This window comes from Aethina tumida, chromosome 4, assembly GCF_024364675.1.
Source record: "Aethina tumida isolate Nest 87 chromosome 4, icAetTumi1.1, whole genome shotgun sequence".
In the NCBI taxonomy this organism is placed as follows: domain Eukaryota; kingdom Metazoa; phylum Arthropoda; class Insecta; order Coleoptera; family Nitidulidae; genus Aethina; species Aethina tumida.
The window spans coordinates 7,898,639-7,920,182 of NC_065438.1; the positions used below are offsets into that span (position 1 = coordinate 7,898,639).

At 31.2% G+C, this 21,544-nt stretch overlaps 1 long non-coding RNA gene across 1 annotated transcript in view; it reads right to left on the bottom strand.

The window, feature by feature from the left end:
* LOC126265292 (uncharacterized) overlaps positions 1-12,358 on the bottom strand; it is a 59,647-nt gene extending 47,289 nt beyond the window's left edge. The window contains exon 1 of the long non-coding RNA XR_007547822.1: positions 12,286-12,358. This is a non-coding gene — a long non-coding RNA (uncharacterized LOC126265292). The remainder of the gene's footprint in view (positions 1-12,285) is intronic.
* Positions 12,359-21,544: the final 9,186 nt, after the last annotated feature.

Here is a 21,544-nt window from a genome sequence, read left to right on the forward strand (position 1 = left end):
GATATACTGCATACCATGCTCTTGCAGGAAAGTATACATAGGTACCAAAAATGGTTCAATAGGGACTAGGATTAAGGAACACAAACGTAACTGCAAACTAGGACAATCAGACAAGTCTGCTGTAGCTGAACATGCACTGTTAGATGGAAATCAAAAGATAAAATTTCAAGATACACAATTGCTTGCCTCTTCAACTGGATATCACAACAGAATGATTAGGGAAGCAATTGAAATCCATAAATAGGGAAACAACTTCAACAGAAAAGAAGAAGCATTGAAGCTTGATTAAATATGGACACCAGTGCTCAAAAACACCAAACTTTCTAAGCAGATAAGAACGGTCAACGAACAGAACGAAATTTCTAGAACATCAGTTATCTAAGTTGTCAGTTAGTTGTTAATCAGATGTCAAAGAGACTCTAACCAAATCACACCTCTAAAGATGGTAGCCACTCGTGCTAGCGAAACATTAGGAAATAATTCCAACAAACATTGACCAACAAACCCAAACAACTATAGATATGGAAACAATGGTCACGAGAGCCTCAAACTTTATATTAATAAATACACTTTATCAACACAAATGAAAATTTCTGAAGTTGCTCCACATATGAGCCACAGTACACAAAGAATGTTTTAATCCATTCAGAACAATGCAAGAACAGAATCAATTCGAACTGGTTCCCCGACGATTCATTTGGCCGAAACGTTCCGCTCTTTAATTTCGCCCCGTTAATTAGTTGAGGAGCCGACCAAAGATGAATATGACTTCTGTTATGTAATTAGCATTTAACGTTGGACATTTCAATTGTGAACCGATTCCGATTTAAAATTCCTTTGTCTCTGCTGTCTTTACATGCCGCTACCGAATGTTCGGTTCTTCGAATCAGACCCATTGTGTGTTTCAAGATGGAAACAGTGGTTGTGTTGTTTTTGATTCACAATAAGACTAATCCGATGGTTTTGTTCGTAAAAAAATGAACTATATATAAGTAAGTTTAAGGTGTGTTTTAAATGAACCAGCTAAAATTAAGTGAAATCGTGTAAGAACAACACAATACCACTATTGTTGCATTGTTTGGTGAACTTAACAACAAGTCTATGCATAAGAACAGTTATGTGCAAGCAGCTTACGAGATACCTTTCGGGTTTGAACACTGCTCCGGGTTTAAATGCAAACTTAGAAAACTAATTTAAGTTTATTTCGGAGATTATTACCCGCCGGTAATTGAGCGATTTTTCTACCCCTTTGGCCAAAGATAAACATCAAGTTTTGATGCATTTCGACTTGTTGTTCCTGCCATGTTTGCTTTCCATTTCAATATGTGCACAAAGGTTTTTGCTGAATAAATACCGAAGCGTGCTCCAGACAATTTCCACAACTTCAACATAAATATTACACGGGAGTCAATATTTCGTGTGACGAGCTAAGCCGATTGTCCCAAAGAAAATTGTCTGCGGACGAAGATTTTCTTAATTAGGACTTTATTTGACTTACAATTTCCAACCGTTCAAACTTAATTATGTTTGTCATGAACCACTAGAAGAAGATAATCAACAAAATATTGCATAAGTTATAATATTAAACGAGATATTTCAGTCGCAGTTGGGCCTTCAAGAAAGCTTTTGAGAATTAATGGTTTATTTAATTGAAAATGTCGTTATGCCGCATTTACATGCAGTAACCGAGACCATTCTCACACGACATCATTCTTTTACAGTCGATATTTAATTTATTATTCCCTTTTATATGCCAAAATTGCAATTCAACTTCCTTTGTTACACACATCAAATGGAATTCAAAATGCCGTAACGTCAACAGTCGGAATTGATTTATTGAACTGTTTTTTTAAGGAATATGAAAGTGGGTGTTAAAAATCAGAAGAAGAAAGTGAATCAACCAAATTAATTATGCATGTGCCAAATTCGTGGTGCACCTGAAGCATAATTCACGAAAGTGAAACGTGAATTCGTGGGAAGAAAATAAAAATAAATCAATGGCCGAAAAGCTCCCAGGACCTGGGGCTGAATTACTAAAGATACTTTCCAATAAAGCATGTGAAAATTCACGAATTGCTTTAAGTCAAATTCGATTCAAGGTGGGCAATTAAACTCATCCATGCAGACGTACCATGTGCTCCCAAAAAAGGTTGGCCTATAACTGCGGGCTAACTATTTAAAAATGTGCAGATGTTGGTAATTGGAGGAACTTAATTGCAACTAACCAGTGATTGTATCTGTGGCCATATCGTTGTAAATTTAGCATAGAATGGATATTTGTTTATAAGGATTTTTGACAATAGTGTCCTTATTCCCAGGAACGCATGTGTGGCTGAAACTGGTTAATGATCTAGCCTTCGACACAATGCAACTAGGCCATACCGTTTAGACAACAGAATAGAGCCTTGCCATAGTTACGATGTAATTATGGCAGTTTATGATAATTAGGAACGGCGATCGTAAACCATCTTTCAGCGGGCATTGTTTTACAATAAAAATCGATAATGTTTGTATAATGTTAAGGGTTTTATTCGAGCCTGCACGTTTAAAGGCTTTAGCCAACCTATTTATGGTGTCGACTCGTTATTCTGCATAAACGGCTGCGGATAAATTCAATGGACTTCTTTTGTGGTTTCGATGAGAAAATAAAATCGCTGTGTGTTACACACGTTTCGCATTGATTGGATGTTTCGTCAACAGCCCACCAAAGACCCAACAATTTGGTAATCACAAGTAATAAATTGGTTTTGGTGGTTAAACAGATCTCCCGAACAATATCTAATTACACGCGAATTAGTACCGAACAAAGCGACAAAAATGACACCCACAAACGATTCATTTTACCTTTTCCATTGTCGATTGTTTGCGCCATTTTTGTTCTACGCATTTCAACGAGTGGGCCGTAATTAATGTAAGCAAAACATAATGAATAATGCACGTAATGGATAATCTTCAGTCAGACACATTATACTTTCTAATATAATAGAATAAAGAAAACAATGTGGATGATTGTTTTTAATTATTTTTTTGCATTGCACAATGTCTCTGGTACAATTACCGGAACCGTGGGTGTGCGAACCCGTCGGTTAAATATAGTTAAACGATTTCACCACACCATTAAACAGTTGTTAAATATTAAAAGTCCACGCGTAAAATGATCTGCAGGTGGAGTTTAGAGCAAACAGAAAAGTCGATACCCTCGACGCCATTCATTCTCTCTAATCGTATTAATTCCCATTCAAATATCAGATGGTATATCATAATCAACTCCGGCAATTTGACGTTATATTAAACATAAAACCGGTGCGAACTGCGATCCATCATATCAAGTTTGAGATAAATATTAAAAAGTTTCGGTGTACGGCTAATTTTGAAATACTCCCTTTGTTTGGTGAGCTGTTGGTATACTTCATTCAATGACATACTTCACGCAAAGCATTTATGTTTTGAATATTGGGACCTTGAATAAGTTCTCGCTGTTTGTTTTACGATACATTTAAGCTATAAGGAATAAAAATAATCACACTAAACTAGTCACAATGAAATAGGTATCACTTCAACTAACCTTTTATTTAATAAATATATTGAAATGAAATTTTGATCACTTATAAAAAAAACAGAACAAAAATGAAAGTATGGGATAATATTCAAATTAATGTAAACTTATAAAATGTCGAAAAATTAAAGATATTGATTGTATTAAATGGTGGATCAAGTCTTGGGGTACATTGTTCCATTCCTTCTGAAGCTGTTAAGCTAATTCTTGAAAGTTATTTGCAGATTCCAAATTTCTCCCTAGAATGTCCCAAGGATGTTCTATCGGATTCATATCGTCACTGCTTCTCCTTAGTTGTCTCTTGTCTCTGTGAGTATATATATATATATATATATATATATATATATATATATATATATTAAAATATTAATTGGTAGAATAGTATTCAGTTGCAGTTTCATATAAATCTATCCATAAAATTATTAAAGAGATACTTTCTGATTTTTAAATACATTTTACACTTTTATATGATTTACTTTTTTATACATTTAATTTGTCTGTAAATTTAATTATATTATTATGATACACCTAATAAAATTTAAGTAAATTAATTAGTCCAAATTAATTAAAAAGTTTTTTACAATATGTAACTATTAATTTTTAAAACTAATTTAATACTAGTTTTTTAAATTAGATTAATCAAACAGATATGTTAAAATTTAGTAGATAATTTGAAATTATGCCTCTACAATGTAAAACGAAGAAGAATATAGGACTCTTTATATGTCCAATTTTAAGAAAGAAACTGAAACTGATACATCAGCTTTTTTATTAGTGTACGTCACTAATTCTGTGAGTTCACTTGTCCATTGTCTCTATGGGTATCTATATATGTTACAAGCTGTTAAAGTAATTCTTGAAGGTTATTTGGGGGTTCAAGATTTCTTGTGTGTCCCCCTAGAATGTCCCAAAGATGTTCTATCGAATTCATATCTGGATTATTCGTTGGCCACTCCATAACCCTCAAATTATGCTCCTCAAAAAAATTTAGAACAACTCTGACAGTGTTTGGTATTGTATTTCTTGTTGCAAAATGAAATTCCATCCATACTGATTTATGAAGTAGGTTGCAGAGCATCGTCAATGTATCAACTGGTCGTCAGAGAACCATTCGCCAAGATGTGAAGGACTGTACGTAAGTTATACTGCCCCATATCATTACAGGTCCTCCTCCAAAAGCTCTTCTCTCAGCCACAGTTGTATTCAAATATCGTTCTCCTCGGCGTTTATAGAATCTCTGACGTGTGTCATTTGATCTTAAACAAAACCTGACTCCATTAGTTTATGTTTCAGTTACTAATTACTTACACTAATGAACTAGAAATACAATAAAACTTAAGTTTACATACAGAACAATAATGCAAGTATGTGTTTATTCAAAATTCCATACACGGAGTACTGCTACTACCATTTTTTAAGAAACAGCGAGAACTTATTCAAGGTCTTAATATAATAAAAACCTTTATGTTCACACATTTAATCCTAAAACACAGGAGGTCCGTACTTATCAACGACACCGTGTTGTTGCCCTTAATTTAATCTTATCGAAAAGCCTCTCGATAGAGTGAACATTTTAAATTTTTTCACAGTTAAGTGATTTTTTGAGTTGTTAGATGAGATTATGCAGATTACACAGACGTGGGATTAAGAACACAAATTGACAGCGTCACCTGTTAGATATTTTTCGATTAAATTAAGATGGATGATGTATCAAAAATGTCTTAATTATCTCGTTTAAGCTTTATTTATGCCTTAATGAATTTTTATTATGTGATAATGGCCGATGTACGTACATAATTATTTTTTAATAAATACACGCTCGAATAAATAATTTCGTATAGGCTCAGTTGAATTATGAATTTCTGCCTCGTCGTAATTCGTATTGAACCAGTTCTACGCAGAACTTATAAATCGCGTAGAACGGTTATAATTAAAGAAACAGAAGCTGTTATTAACTTATTTCCCGACAAGGAAAATTATAACAAGACTATTCCTCTCCAAGCTTGGGGCTGTGTGCGTACTTTACAACATAATTGGAAAACAAAAACTGATAAAGACAAATAAACCGCCGGTGGCACGGGCATAAAATGGAAGAATTAATTAGCAAAGTGAAATATTTTATTAATTAACAATCCTTTATTACCTCGCCCTACAATATATTATTCACAGTTGGTTTTCTCCGCCAAAAAATTAAGATACAGATCTCCAGAACCAACAAAACGTTATGATTACAGTCTGGGTTATAATAAGGTTGTTACAATGTCAAAACGGGCCTTAATCATTTCAGGTTTGGGCCTATAATTAATTTAGCAACGAGCCACAATTAAAAATAATTGGTGGGTGTCTTGTAGGTGTACTTTCTCCACTTGTACGTTGAATACAACTCGATTTTTGTTGTAAAAAAACTGAATTTAAATCGATATGTGCAATTTATTTTTATTTTTGCTCCTGGGAAATCATATTTCAATATTTTGCATTGCAACAAAATAAATATAACATCACGCTGAAATCCTCTTTGTACTGTAAACAAAGAGTTGTGTTTTAATTTTAGTTAAAAATTGCCCACAGATACAAAAAATAATTGAACGAATGCATTTTCGTTTCTGGCACATTTTTAGTGATAATTTGCAAATTAAATTCCCGTTAATTGAGCTGTAATTACGCCCTGTCATTAACAGTTTTCACGTTGTGCCCATCGACACCATTATTTATACTGGTACAGGGAAACAATTCTCACACCCTCACGTGGTTCGTGGCCCATAGATCCAGTGGGTGATCTAGTATCTGGTGATTAGGAGCGAACATACAACGTTCCAAGAGCAATTATTGATGTAAGTGTGGGTGGTACTCGCCTCGGCACTCTTTGCATGTCCGAAAGGCGTGTGGGACCGGATTTTTCACAGATAAACGCTGGAAATTGACGACTGACGTCGCGGAAAAACTTGCTGATTTAAAACTGACGTGCGCCACATAAATTTGTTGGTAACTGGTTCGGTTTAGGTGGAATTAGTTGCTTTAGGGGGTTTTGTGCTTATGGATTTGTTCCTTTTGTGCGGCATTAAATGAGTTCTTGTCATCTTTTTCACAGTTGTCGCATAAAAACGGATACTAAAATAGAGTTTGTATAATTTTAATTTCCCGTAACAAAATAACAAATAAATACAAATGTCATTTATGTAGAGGAATGGAATTGTTTCATTGTATTCAGTCTCCCTTTGAAATTCCGCCAGAGACATACAGAAAAGTTTTTCTTTGATGATAAACTTCAAACAATCGCTCCATTGCTCATACGTATTGTAGAATAAATACGTACCTATAACGTACACATTTATTGAAATTTCCAAGTGTATATATAATTCCTATTGTTCAGGAGACACGAAAAGTTTAATAAAATTGCTGCTCCAAACAAAAATACATTTAATTTAACAAGTAACGGTGGAATTATTTATTTTATTAGGGAACGTTTAAGTTTATATCGCAATAAATCGACCCTCTGGATCAAGTTACGGAACGGCATCGTCAAGAAACTTAATTTGACCGATACATTTAAAGAACACGAGGTTAACACTTGTTTTTGTGGATGCTGAAGTATCGAATTACGGGACCACATACGTTACAAGGTTACCCCGTTACCAAGATTCTGGGAAGGTGCTAATTTTTTTAATTGAGTCGCTTTGATCGACGAAATATTATACGTGTTGTTTTGTTGGCGTTATCGGGAATATAATATCTATCAGGCAAAAAGTGCAATTAGAGTAAACAAACCAATTTTCATGGTGCCTACTAATTCGTTCACACGCCCGAAACTATTATTATATGAGAGTAAGAACGATCCGTGCAATCTTTGAGGAACAAATTGTATGTAATTCATGTGGTACCTCTTGGCTATGCCTACATAGAAAACAACATCACGGAACACAACCATGAACAACAGTTATGTGAAAAACGTTTCTGACTCGTTGTCTATTGTGTCTGTCGATATCTATGTATGTTAGAAGTTCATTTCCGTTTTTATTCTTCTTTAATATTAATTGGTAAAATAGCAGTTAGTTCCAACTAATCATAAAATCTGACACTGATTTTTAAATTCATTTTGCACATTTATTTTATTTAGTCTTTTATACATTTAATTTTATTATAAATTTAATTATATTATTACTCTCATAAACACGTAAAAATAGTCCAAATTAATTTAAAAATTTTCATTTAATATTTTTTATAGTTTATTTAAACAGCTATTTCCAAATATCGTTGATAATTTTTGAAATTATGTCAAAACTAAAGAAATTAAACAGTTTTTTTATTAAATTTCGTAGATAATTTAAAATTATACCTCTAGAATGTAATACAAAGAAGAATGTCAGATACTTGTCTCTTTTAATACAGAAGTATATTATATTTATATAAAATAATTTTAATAAATTCTTTTATAAATCTTAAGAGTCGTTTTCTGTATTCGCCCACATATCCATTTTTAAGCAAGAAACTGAAATTGATATATCAGTTTTTTTATTAGTATACATCACTCACGTCACCTTTTTTTCTTAAAATATTAATTGATAGAATGGTATTTAGTTACAGCTTCATATGAATATAACCACACAACAATTAAAGAGACACTTTCAGATTTTTAAATTCGTTCTATACTTTTATTCTATTTAGTTTTTTGTACGTTTAATTTCATTATAAATTTAATTAACATATATTGTTATACTTTTTATACACTTAACAAAATTTAATTACATTAATTAGTCCAAATTAATTTAAATTTTGTTTTACAATATTTAGCTACCAATGTTCAATACTGGGGTAATTTAATACTGGGATTTTAAACCATTTTAATTAAATAGATATTTTAAAATTTCTATTTAAATTTTTATGCCTCTACAATATAATACGAAGAAGAATGTAAAATTTTTGTATGCTTTTAAACAAATATATTATATGATTTATATGATATAGATTTAATAAATATTTTAAGAAATGTTTTTAGAATTCTACAATTTTGAGAAAAAAACTGAAACTGATATATCAGTTAGTTTATTACTGTATGTCACTACATCTGACTCTATTGTCTCTGTGGGTATCTATTAGAAGATCATTCCTCTTTTGTTCTTAAAATATTAATTGGTAGTTTGGTATTTAGTTGTAACTTCATATGAATCTTTCCATAAAACTATTAAAGAAACACTTTTCTAATTTTTAAATTCATTCTATACTTTTAAATGATTTAGTTTTTTATACATTTAATTTTATTGTAAATTTAATTATAGTTATTATAATAAAACTTTTAATATACCTAATAAAATTTAAAGGTTCTTTTACAATATTTTACTACCAATTTTTAAAAATAATATAATACTGGAAGTTTAAATTAGTTTAATGAAATAGATATTTTTAAATTTGGTAGATAATTTGTTATTATGCCTCTACAACGTAAAATTAAGAAGAATGTAGAATTCTTGTCTGCTTTTATACAGAAGTATTATATTTATATGAAATAATTTTAATAAATACTTTTATAAATTTTAAGAGACGTTTTCAGAAGTCTCTCAACTGTCTAATTTTAAGAAATAAATAAATAAATGTTAATTGGTAAATTGGTATTTAGTTGAAACTTCATATGAATCTATCCATAAAACCATTAAAGAAACACTTTTCTGATTTTTAAATTCATTTTATACTTTTAAATGTTTTAGTTTTTTATACATTTAATTTGATAGTAAATTTAATTATAATTATTATAATAAAACTTTTAATATACCTAATAAAATTTAAAGGTTCTTTTACAATATTTTACTACCAATTTTTAAAACTAATATAATACTGGAAGTTTATTAGTTTAATCAAATAGATATTTATAAATTTGGTAGATAATTTGTTATTATGCCTCTACAACGTAAAATTAAGAAGAATGTAGAATTTATGTCTGCTTTTATACAGAAGTATTATATTACATTTATATAAAATAATTTTAATAAATACTTTTATAAATTTTAAGAGACATTTTCAGAAGTCTCTCAACTGTCCAATTTTAAGAAATAAATAAATAAATATTAATTGGTAAATTGGTATTTAGGCGAAACTTCATATAAATCTATCCATAAAACTATTAAAGAAACACTGATTTTTAAATTCATTCTCTACTTTTAAATGATTTAGTTTTTTATACATTTAATTTGATTGTAAATTTAATTATATTATTATAATACTTTTAATACACCTAATAAAATTTAAATTTAAAATTAGTCCAAATTAATTAAAAGGTTTTTTTACAATATTTAAGTACCAATTTTTAAAACTAATTTAATACTGAGATTTTAAATTAGTTTAATCAAACAGATATTTTAAAATTTACCAAATAGTTTGTAATTATGGCTCTACAATGTAAAACGAAGAAGAATGTAATATTCTTGTCTAATTTTATACAGATATATTGTATTATAATTATATAAAATAATATTAAACAATACTTTTAAAACTTAAAAAGACGCTTTTTTCTGTTTTCTATTAAAAATATAATTGTTAATATTTACATATTCATTAGAAATAGTAATGTTGAAGCACTTTATAATTATGATTACAAATGCAGTCAAGAACCTTCCATAGGACTGGACTTTCAAAAGATGCTTTTACTCTTTTATATGTTTATATTTGTACAATCACCTCCTAAATTTGTATTTAATGATTCAGAATTAATGTGATGACTCCAGTACAACATAAGATGTGTCACCCGGTAAACCGACAATACATTTTATGAGATCAAGTGATGGTAGGTTTAGTTTGGAAGTCCCATATTGCTGTGGTACCCGGTACCAGGTATGAGTAACAGTATTCTCCCACCTATCTATTTTTAAGAAAGAACCTGAAACTGATACATTATTTTTTTATTAGTACACTTCACTAAAAAAACAATTATTTTGAATCACATTTAATCCCGTGTGATAAAACAATCAACTTCCTCTAGATAGACAGACAATTTTATGACTCCATTAGATAAATTTAAATAGTTGTGTACATTCGGAGCCCAATCTTAAATTAGAGCCTTCCTATTTACACTAATTGATAGATTTATGCGTCCTAAATGCGTCTAGAACAAAACCGTTGTTTCGGGTGGTTCAAATTCATTGTCAACGTGTGGGCGTCCAATTCAGACACGTTTCTCAACATTTACACTTACGCGAAACCCTTTTTGCCGGTGCTCAGTTTGCAAATTACACATCGAGGGATGTTCGTCAGGTTCAACACGGAAAAAACATTTCGATTGATACATTCTGTCCAATAATAATAAATTCCGGTTACTCATCGTCTGCAGACATTTGTCCTTTAGGTTGCCGGCGGAAATGGGCTCCCTCGCATGCTGTCGGAAAAAATGAGCGAGACGTTTAAGGTAAAATCCGCGCCTGTATCTGTGGGGCCCCGAGATTTACTGCGTTCGGGGTGTTTCCGTCGTTATCAGTTAGTATATGATCGGACGGTTAAGGTTATCGATTGATTTAGGTTAGTTCTACACCATTAATTGTTCAATTTTTAATCGAACACTCGCATGTTCGCCCGATAAGGACACACAATTAAGCCTGTTTTAAATTGATTTTTTGAATAACTCGTTCGGATTTCTCGATATTACCATAAGTCAAGCGCTATCTAAATCTCCTTTCGAATGTGTTTACATCAATTTTTGTCGCTGGTCGATTGCTTATAAACGAATAAATAAATGTCGACGACCATTTAATAGGCTGAATATCTCCAGACGCAAAAAAACTTTGGTCGTAACTAGTAAATAAATTTGATAATAAATTGGGTCTTTTGTAACTTGATCATTATTGCAGCCCATTGAATTTTCTGTCTCCGTAATATTTTCGACTTAATTTGGTCCCTGTAATTTTGCAATTTCATGGAAATTTAGACGGCTGCGAAAACGTTTCAGAAGTCATTTCTATTAATTAAACCGTTATTTGATGATAAAACGATTAGATGGCGAAAAAAGCGTTTAACTTTGGAATTTATTGCATGACACCAGAAAATTCATCTCAATAAACTTTCGGTACATTAGACCTTTCAAGACAGTAGACATAATTAAGGAGTGGCTTAAATTACGGATGAGACACGTTCGGGAAATTAAAAAACTACGGGTGGATTTCTTAGTTCTATATACCGGAGTTTTTGTTTACACTGTTTGATTTTAATTGACATAATTTACTTAAGACGTTTAATAAGAGTTTTTCAACGTCTACCACTCAGCAGAATGTCTGCCAAAAATAAGGCCCGACTTCTTTTGTATTCAATTAACCGATGTTTTATTTGTTTCTTGCAAATTGGAAACTTTTTTAATGGCACAGTCTTGAAAACTAACAAAAAACATTACGACTGATATTCAGGTGAGAATTAATATAAATTATTTAGAGAAATTTAGATCTTATATACTTTTACAAAATTTAATATTCACATATACAGTGGTAGCATGAATTAAAAACAATTTCTAATTAAATTAAATCTTAAATTCTACAATTAACATACATAAATCTTCTAAGGTTGATGGTTATTGATGTTTTAATTGAGACTTGTTGTTGTATAAGTTTTCAATTGGATTTAGATCCGAAGTTTGAGTTGACTAATTTTGAACAACTCTTCTCAGGATCATTATTATATATAAAAATTCTTGTAAATTATCGTTGACATTATATCTCTCGACATATTAGTGGTGAAAAAAGTATGGAATATTTATTTACCTGTCACAATTGTTACTTAATGTTTTCAGTAATCTGTTGCAAATCTGGACAATTCTAATTTACTGCAAGGTCGGTCCATTAATCACAGTGTTCATTATATTCACCAGTTTTTACTTTTTCTTAAATAAAAAATCAATTTGGTTTGGAAAAATATTAAAATTAGAACTTCTAGTTCGATTTAAACTAAACGATACACTTTGAAATGAACTACTCCTTAGTTCTAAAAGACGCGCGTCTGCGCAGTAAGTGGTTGTTTTCTTACCCGATTTTGCTAAATTAAAACTTATTCCAGGTATGTAGTTTTAATGATACTATTAACACAATAAACGTCTGATGTTTTTAAACATATTTTTTGTATAATGGTGAAGAAGTGCATAGTAAGTTAAATTCTTACCTTAACATAAGTTACGCAGCATCAAACGCAATTTTGGATTTAGGGTTTCATATTGCCAACCTAAAAGTCAGTAGTCATTTTATCTATCTAAATAAACGCGACGTAGGAATTATATGCATTATAATTTGCGGTTTTTGTTACGCATTTAAGATTTTTTTAAATTTTTGTTTCCTATTATTTTTCATTTTTAATTAGAATATATAAACAGTTTAAACTACTTTTTGAGATAATCATGTATAATCTGATTACACATTACAGTAATAGAATATTATAAAAAACTTTTTTTATTTAGGAAAACTAAAGTAATAGAAATTTATTATAAAATGCTTCAGAATAAATTAGCTTAATTGGCGAATTGTTTATTATTTATTAAATAAAAACACTTTTTGAAGTGACACCTATTTCATTGTGGCTAGTTTAATGACTTTTAAAAATAATTTATTTCTTGTACATATTAGTCAAACAAATTACATAATTTGATTTTTGCTTTGAACCTGTTTTTGTTGGTTGTGAAACTGGCAATTAAACAACACCAATAAATAAATTATATCACAGTGTTAATAAATTAATTAGATCATTATCGCCGTTCGTTAAATAGTTCGGGATTTCACAACATGTGTGGTACCCGCATATTAACAACAGATAATCCGCGAAAGCAATTCAAAGAATTTAATCCGATCATCAATCTGGACCGTAAAAACGGTTCACCTTTGGGTGATGTTTAAATCAATGATTTAAATTAAATTTCCAGTTGTTAAACCGGTACCGTTACGTTTTGCATGTAAAACTAAATGACAAATGTGATCACTACATCGAGATTGATCTTAATTTTTTATCGGTTCTTTCTCTCTCTCTCTCTCACCAATCAACTGCAAAATCTGTAACATATATTTTCGTGTACGCATATCCGCCGCAATTTATTTAAATAAATGTCACGCTGTGATTGTTGAACACAAGTTTTAAATGACTGGCCGTATTTCGATCGATTTAACATCGATCTTATTGCTGTTGAATAAGTGTACGCCTAGATTAACGCAACGATAAATCAGATCTTGCGGCGATAATGTACGTAATACCGATATACAATATTGTTTTAGATAGTAGTTTTAAGACGAACATGCCTATGCTATTAAAAAACGATTCGAATCTGTCTTGTCTGCGAAAACATCACGAACCTTGGTTAATTGAATGTAAAAAAGTGTTCTTCCAGTTGTGTGCCCCCATTCGGTAACTACTTAACAAAAGATGCGTTGTTTTATTATCTTCTTCAAAGTTCCTTCAAAGTTTAAATAAAAAATTAGAAGCTGTTGAATATATTAAGAAACAACTAAGTACATGTTTAACGTGGCTGGAAAATAGAAAAATAAAATAATATATAACATTCATAATACACAAAAGACAATCTAAGAGATTAGAAGTCATCAAATATATCAAGAAACAAAAGAAGTGTTCTGATAAAAATATCAATCAAATAGTCAGAAGAAAAATTAAGACATTAGGAGAAGTTATAAAGAAACTAAAATAGTGTCTAGAAAAGAAATGTAAAAATTATTTTTGATTTGATAATAAGAAATAAATAAATCTGTGAACATCAAACTAATGAAAAAAAAAAAAAAATAGAAGATAAAATATAAATAAAAAACGTGACTACTCTCATTCGGTAACCACTTAGTAATATATTTAGCTGTGTTTTATTACTCTCTTCTTGTTCTTTCAAAGTTTAAATATAAATTTATAAGCCATTAAATATGGTATATCAAGAAACAAATGATATATATTTTTGATGTGACCTGGAAATAGATAAATATAAAAATCTGTATCATAAAAATAGTCAGAAGAAAATCTAGAAGATTATAGAAAACACAGAGAAGAAAAGATAGTATTAAGAGAACAAGTATAAAAATATTAAAAATTTAAATAACTAGTATAGAAATTTATAAGCTTCAATAGAGTAAGAACATAATTTAGGAGGGTGAGATAATTTATAAATATTTAATGATTTTAAGAATTCTAGAAATATTAAATAAACAAGAAGATAATCTATGTATAATGTAAATGATTATTTTAATTTTTATTTATTTAAGATAAAGTTTTGACATAAAAATAAATACATATATAAACCTATAAGCTTCAAAAATATAAGAAGATAATTTAGGACATTGGGAGAAGTTGTAAAGAAACGAAAATAGTGTCTAAAAAAGAAGTGTATAAATTATTTTGAATAAATTCTGAAAAATAAAGAGATCTGTGAACATCAAACTAATAAAAAAATTATAAGATAAAATATAAATACAAAAAACTGACTACCCTCATTTGGTAACCACTTAGTAATACATTTTGCTGTGTTATATTACTCTCATCTTGTTCCTTCAAAGTTTAAATAAATGTTTAGAAGTCATTAAATGTGGTATATCAAGAAACAAATGATATATATTTTTGACGTGACCTGGAAATAGATAAATATAAAAACCTGTATCATTCAAATAATCAGAAAAAATCTAGAAACTTAATAGAAGACATAAAGAAGAAAAGATAGTATTAATAGAAATAGAAGTATAAAAACATTAAAAATTTAAATAACTAATATAGGAATGTATAAGCTTCAATAGAGTAAGAAAATAATTTAGTAGGGTGAGACAATTTATAAATATTTAATAATTTTAAGAATTCTAGAAACATTAAATAAACGAGAAGAGAATCTGGAGAGTGATAATATATTAAAAGAAAAAATGTAAGTGATTATTTTAATTTTGATTTATTTAATTTAAAATTATGATATGAAAATAAATACATATATAAATCTATAAGCTACAATAAGAAGATATTTTAAGACATTGGGAGAAGTTGTAAAGAAACGAAAATAGTGTCTAGAAAAGAAGTGTATAAGTTATTTTGACTAGATACTAAAAAATAAACAAATATGTAACCACTTAGTAATATATTTTGCTGTTTTATATTACTTTCTTCTTGTTCCTTCAAAGTTTAAATCAAAATTTAGAAGCCATTAAATATGGTGTATCAAGACACAAATGATATATATTTTTGACGTGACCTGAAAATAGATAAATATAACAATCATTCAAATGGTCAGAAGGAAATCTAGAAGCTAAATAGAAGACATACAGAAGAAAAGATAGTATTAAGAGAACAAGTATAAAAATATTAAAATTTTAAATAACTAATATAGAAATAAGCTTCAATAGAGTAAGAAAATAATTGAGGAGATTGGGGCAATTTATAAATATTTAATAATTTTAAGGGAGAAGAAACTGGGAGAAGTTGTAAAGAAATGAAAATAGTGTCTAGAAAAGTGTATAAATTATATTTGTCTAGATACTAAAAAATAAAAAAAATTGTAAACATCAAACTAATAAAAAGGAAATTCAGAAGATAAAATATAAATACAAAAAACTGAGTACACTCATTCGGTAACCACTTATATAAATAAATATATTTAGCTGCCCTATATTACTCTCTTCTTAATCTCTCAAGTTTATATATAAATTTAGAAGCCATTAAATATGATATATCAAAAAACAAATTATGTACATTTTTGACGTGACCTGTAAAGAGATAAATATAGAAATCTTACTAATATAGAAATGTATAAGCTTCAATAGAGTTAGAAGATTGGGACAACTTATAGAAGATTAATAACTTTAAGAATTATAGAAACATTAAATAAACAAGAAGAAAATCTAGGGGTGACAATATATTAGTAAAAAGTAATTAGTATATTATATATTAATAAAAAATATGTATTATTTTTTAATATAATATTTTCAGAAGTTTTATAATTATAAAAGGAGAATTTATAAAAAAATAGTGTTTATAAAAAATTAAAAATTAGGATTTGAATTGAAAGAGAACCTAGAAAATAAAAAATATATAAAAAAAATTAAATAAAAACATCATAAATCTAGATGTTAACAATAGTTTTTTGTGTGGAAACAACGCAACGAGCATTTGAAACAATCGTTGCCTGATGGTCAGTTGGCCGGGATGACCTGTTAGTTGACCCTAGCCGAGTCTGCATACCTGCCTGTCTCACCGTCGTACGTGCTTTATTGACGAAGATTCCGTATGTTTTTTCACCGCCAATGCGGAAGACCGAAGATTTTTGATAACCCGCCGATTTGGTTAGTTAACTGCCAAGAAAATCAATGTAAGCCGCCAACGTTGTCAAATTACATCTAATTTAACGTAAACCTTTTGTTTTTGCACACAGAGATGGTATTTAATTTGTAGATGAATCCACCCCCGTCATACATATGTCCTTAATTAAATCCCAAGACAGAAACACGGGCAAACAAATTATCAGGATGATTGGATTGAAGTTCAAACGACATAAAGCTTTCCGCCGCTCGTTGTTTGCCAATTCGACTTTAATATCTTATCATGCGAATGTTAAAGCCCCGGTCTTTTTCCGCGCCCATTTGATTCCGTCGCTCCTAACGAAGTGTAACCTCATCAAAGAAAATCCCATGTCTTCCCTCCCGCGGAGAATGCAATTGTACCCTAATGAAATGTTGTTCGGCCGAAGGTTGCGAATGACAACTAGGAAATTAGCTTTTCGATGTTGGCACTGGCTGTAATCCACGCCGCGCAGCCTTCCTCCTTTGCTCCGTCGCAGGGAAATTTTGTGTTTTTCGCCCCATTCACCCTCCCCAAGTCTGTTTCACGACCATTTGTCTCGATTATTGATACTCGTCCGGGTTCTTTATGTGCAACCGCAGTTATTGTTGTTACGTACGTCCACTAGGAGTTTCACATTTCATTTTTTTTTTTTAAACAGTTATATACTGGAAACGTTAATTATGGCCCCGGCGTTCACGACTGGACCCGGTGTAGGAGAGGATGCCGCATCTTGTGCCGGGGGTCATACTTGCGGCCACGCGGGTATCAATTTGTGGCTTCAACCGAAAAGGTGTTAATCCTAATGGGTTATGGTTCGATCGATTGTCGTGGGAAGTACACTATCGCTCATATGTGAGTAAAGGTGTCCGTTTAAATACATACATTATTATCAGTTATGCGGTATGCTTGATAACAACAATACGGCAATACAATTGTTTATTAGTGTTGGAATTATTTCCTGACGTTTCGCTAGCACGAGTGGCTAGCATCTTCAGAGATCTTATTTGGTTCGTGTCACTTTGACATCTAATTGACAGCTAAATGACAACTTAGACAACTGATGTTCTAGAAATTTCATTCTGTTCGTTGGCTGTTCTTATCTGCTTAGCGATTTTGGTATTTTTGAGCGCTAGTGTCCATATTTAATCAAGCTTCAAAGCTTCTTCTTTTCTGTTGAAGTTGTTTCCGTGTTTATGGATTCCAATTGCTTCCCTAATAATTCTGTTGTGATATCCAGTTGTCGAGGCAAGCAATTGTGTATCTTGGAATTTTATCTTATGATTTCCATCTAACAGTGCATGTTCAGCTACAGCATACTTGTCTGATTGTCCTAGTTCGCAGTTCCGTTTGTATTCCTTAATCCTAGTCCCTGTTGAATGTTTTGTAGTACCGATGTATACTTTCCTGCAAGAGCATGGTATGCAGTATATCCCAGAAGCGTTTGATGGTCTCTCCTATCTTCGGCAGATCTGAGACTGTGTTGAATTTTCCTTGTTGGTTTCGAAACAGTATGGATGTTAGTTTTAATAAGATTTTGTCAATTCTATCGGTAACTTTCCATATATATGGGGGAAAAGCTTTACCAATTGTGGGCTCACTAGGTGGATCTTTATTATTAGTATGAGGTCTCATTGTACGTCTAATTTCTGAGCGTTTGTATCAGTAGGCCTGTAGAGTTTCTTCCAAGTGTTATTGTTCTTCAGCGAGGTGGTGTGTGGCACATATCCTTTTGGCTCTTTCGGTTAGTGTTTTGATGACCCCTTGTTTTTGACTAGGATGATGGTTAGATAGTTTATGTAGATACCGGTCGGTGTGTCTAGATTTTCCGTATACTATGTGGTTTAAATGTTCACCCACTCTTTTTACTACGACATCCTAAAAAGATATTTGTTCTCCTTCTCCAATTCCATTGTGAATTTAATATTGTTATGTTGAGAGTTTAGGCGTTTTAGAAATTGATCTAGTTTTTCTTGTCCATGTTTCCATATCACGAAAGTATCATCCACGTAACGATACCAAACAGAAGGTTTGTGTTTGGAAGTCTCAATCGCTTTTTGTTCAAACTATTTCATAAAGAAATTGGCGATCACTGAACTAAGTGGACTGCCTATAGCTAATCCTTCAGTCTGTTCGTAGAATTTATTGTTCCAAACAAAATAGCTTTCAGTAAGGCACGTATGGAAAACATCAACTATATCTGGAGCGATAATTTCTGATATCATGTTTAAGGATTCATTGACTGGACCTTTAGTGAAAAGTGACACTACGTCGAAACTGACCAGTCTATCTTCTACATCAACATGTAATCCTTTCAATATTTCAACAAAATGGGTGGAATCTTTGATAAAGGTGGGGTGTTTCCAACATGAGGTTGTAGCAGTTTGGTAAGATACTTTGCTAAGTTATATGTTGGTGACCCAAGAGTACTAACGATGGGTCGGAGTGGTACATTATCCTTATGTATAGTGCCTCTGATTTGATTAATTGTGTTTGGATATCAGCTGGTATGGATGATGATCTATTAGGAGGTTGGTGTTTCTTAGCTTTCTTTGTGTTGAACCTTTAACCAGTTCTCGATAGCTTGTTGGGTCCAACAGTTCTTTTATCTTGCTTTTGTAATCCTCGAATTTTATTATAACGTTTGCATTTTCATTATTTGCTCAGAGAACTGTGATAGTTTTATCTATGTTCAATCTTACCAGATTGCTACGACCTCATGTTGGAAACACCCCAATTTTTATAAAAAAGTCCACTCATTTTGTTGAGATATTGAAAGGATCTTGATGTAGAAGATAGATTGGTCAGTTTCGACGTAGTGTCACTTTTCACTAAAGGTCCAGTCAATGAATCCTTAAACATGATATCAGAAATATTCTCTCCAGATATAGTGGATGTTTTCCGTACGTGCCTTACGGAAAACTATTTCGTTTAGAACAACAAATTCTACGAACAGACTGAAGGATTATCAATGGGCAGTCCTCTTAGTCCATTGATCGCCAATTTCTTTATGGAAAAGATTGAACAAAAAGCGATTGAGACTTCCAAACACAAACCTTCTGTTTAGTATCGTTACGTGGATGATACTTTCGTGATATGGAAACATGGACAAGAAAAACTAGATCAGTTTCTAAAACACCTAAACTCCCAAAATAACAATATCAAATTCACAATGGAATTGGAGAAGGAGAACCAAATACCCTTTTTGGATGTTCTATTAAAAAGAGTGAGTGAACATTTAGACTATACAGTATTCCGAAAACCCACACACATCCATCGGTATCTACATAAACTATATAACCATCATCCTAGTTAAAAACAAGAAGTCATCACAACACTAACCGAAGGAGCCAAAAGGATATGTGTCACACATCACCTCGCTGAAGAACAAGAACACTTACCAAAAACACTACAGGACAACGGATACAAATGCTCAGAAATAAGACGTACAATGAGACCTTATACTAATAATAAAGATCCAGCTAGTGAGCCCACGATTGGTAAAGCTTTTCTCCCATATATACGTAATTTTATCGATAGAATTGGAAAAGTCTTATTAAAACATAACATCTATACTGTTTTTATACCAACAAAGAATATTCAGCACAGTCTCAGATCTGCCACAATTAGGAAGGACCATCAAACAGCTTCTGGAATATACCGCATACCATGCTCTTACGGAAAAGTATACATCGGTACTACAAAACTTCCAATAGGAACTAGGATTAAGTAACACAAACGAAACTGCAAACTAGGACAATCAGACAAGTCTGTTGTAGCTGAACATGCACTGTTAGATGGAAATCATAAGATAAAATTCCAACATACACAATTGCTTGCGTCGACAACTTGATATCACAACAGAATGTTTAGGGAAGCAATTGAAATCCACAAACACGGAAACAACTTCAAGAGAAAAGATGAAGCATTGAAGCTTGATAGAATATGGACACCAGTTCTCAAAAACACCAAAATCGCTAAGCAGATAAGAACGGCCAACAAACAGAACGAAATTTCTAGAACATCAGTTGACTAAGTTGTCATTTAGTCAGATGTCAAAGTGACACGAACCAAATCAGACTTTTGAAGATGCTAGCCACTCGTGCTAGCGAAACGTCAGGAAATAATTCCAACAAACGTTGAACAACTATAAATATGAATATTTTTTAAAGATTTTTTCTAACAATTATAAATAAAAACCTATTTTTAATTAAATATACCAATAGCGTATACGTTTATTTTACCCATTTTCAGAAAATATTAATACTAATTAATTATTGTTGGTGTAGGAACAGTATGTTAATGTTAACTTCCGGATGAAACAGAATAATGATTTTTTGATTCACAGTCCATGGGTTCGTCACCGGGAGTTTATAAATAAATTAGTTGACCTCGCTGGGACTTGTTGAGGTACCCAATCTAATATTTAGTTTAAATACGGGGCTGATGATGTGGAAATGCTGGAAATTTCCAATTTAATATCAGTGTAATCAGGTCAGAGTTCTAATAAACTATGAGTGAGCCCCATACAAAATCCAGTTGGGCCAAATTAAATTATGAAATAAGTTTTCCTCTCCTTTGTTCCCTTTAATCTCGTACGCGAAACAGACCGGGATAATTCCACCTAGGACACACACTGGTTTACATGTAATAAAGTAAAGTATTTTCGTTAAATAAAGCGCATATTTATGGTGACGACGAGGCATTAATCCGTCACAACTCCACTAAAAC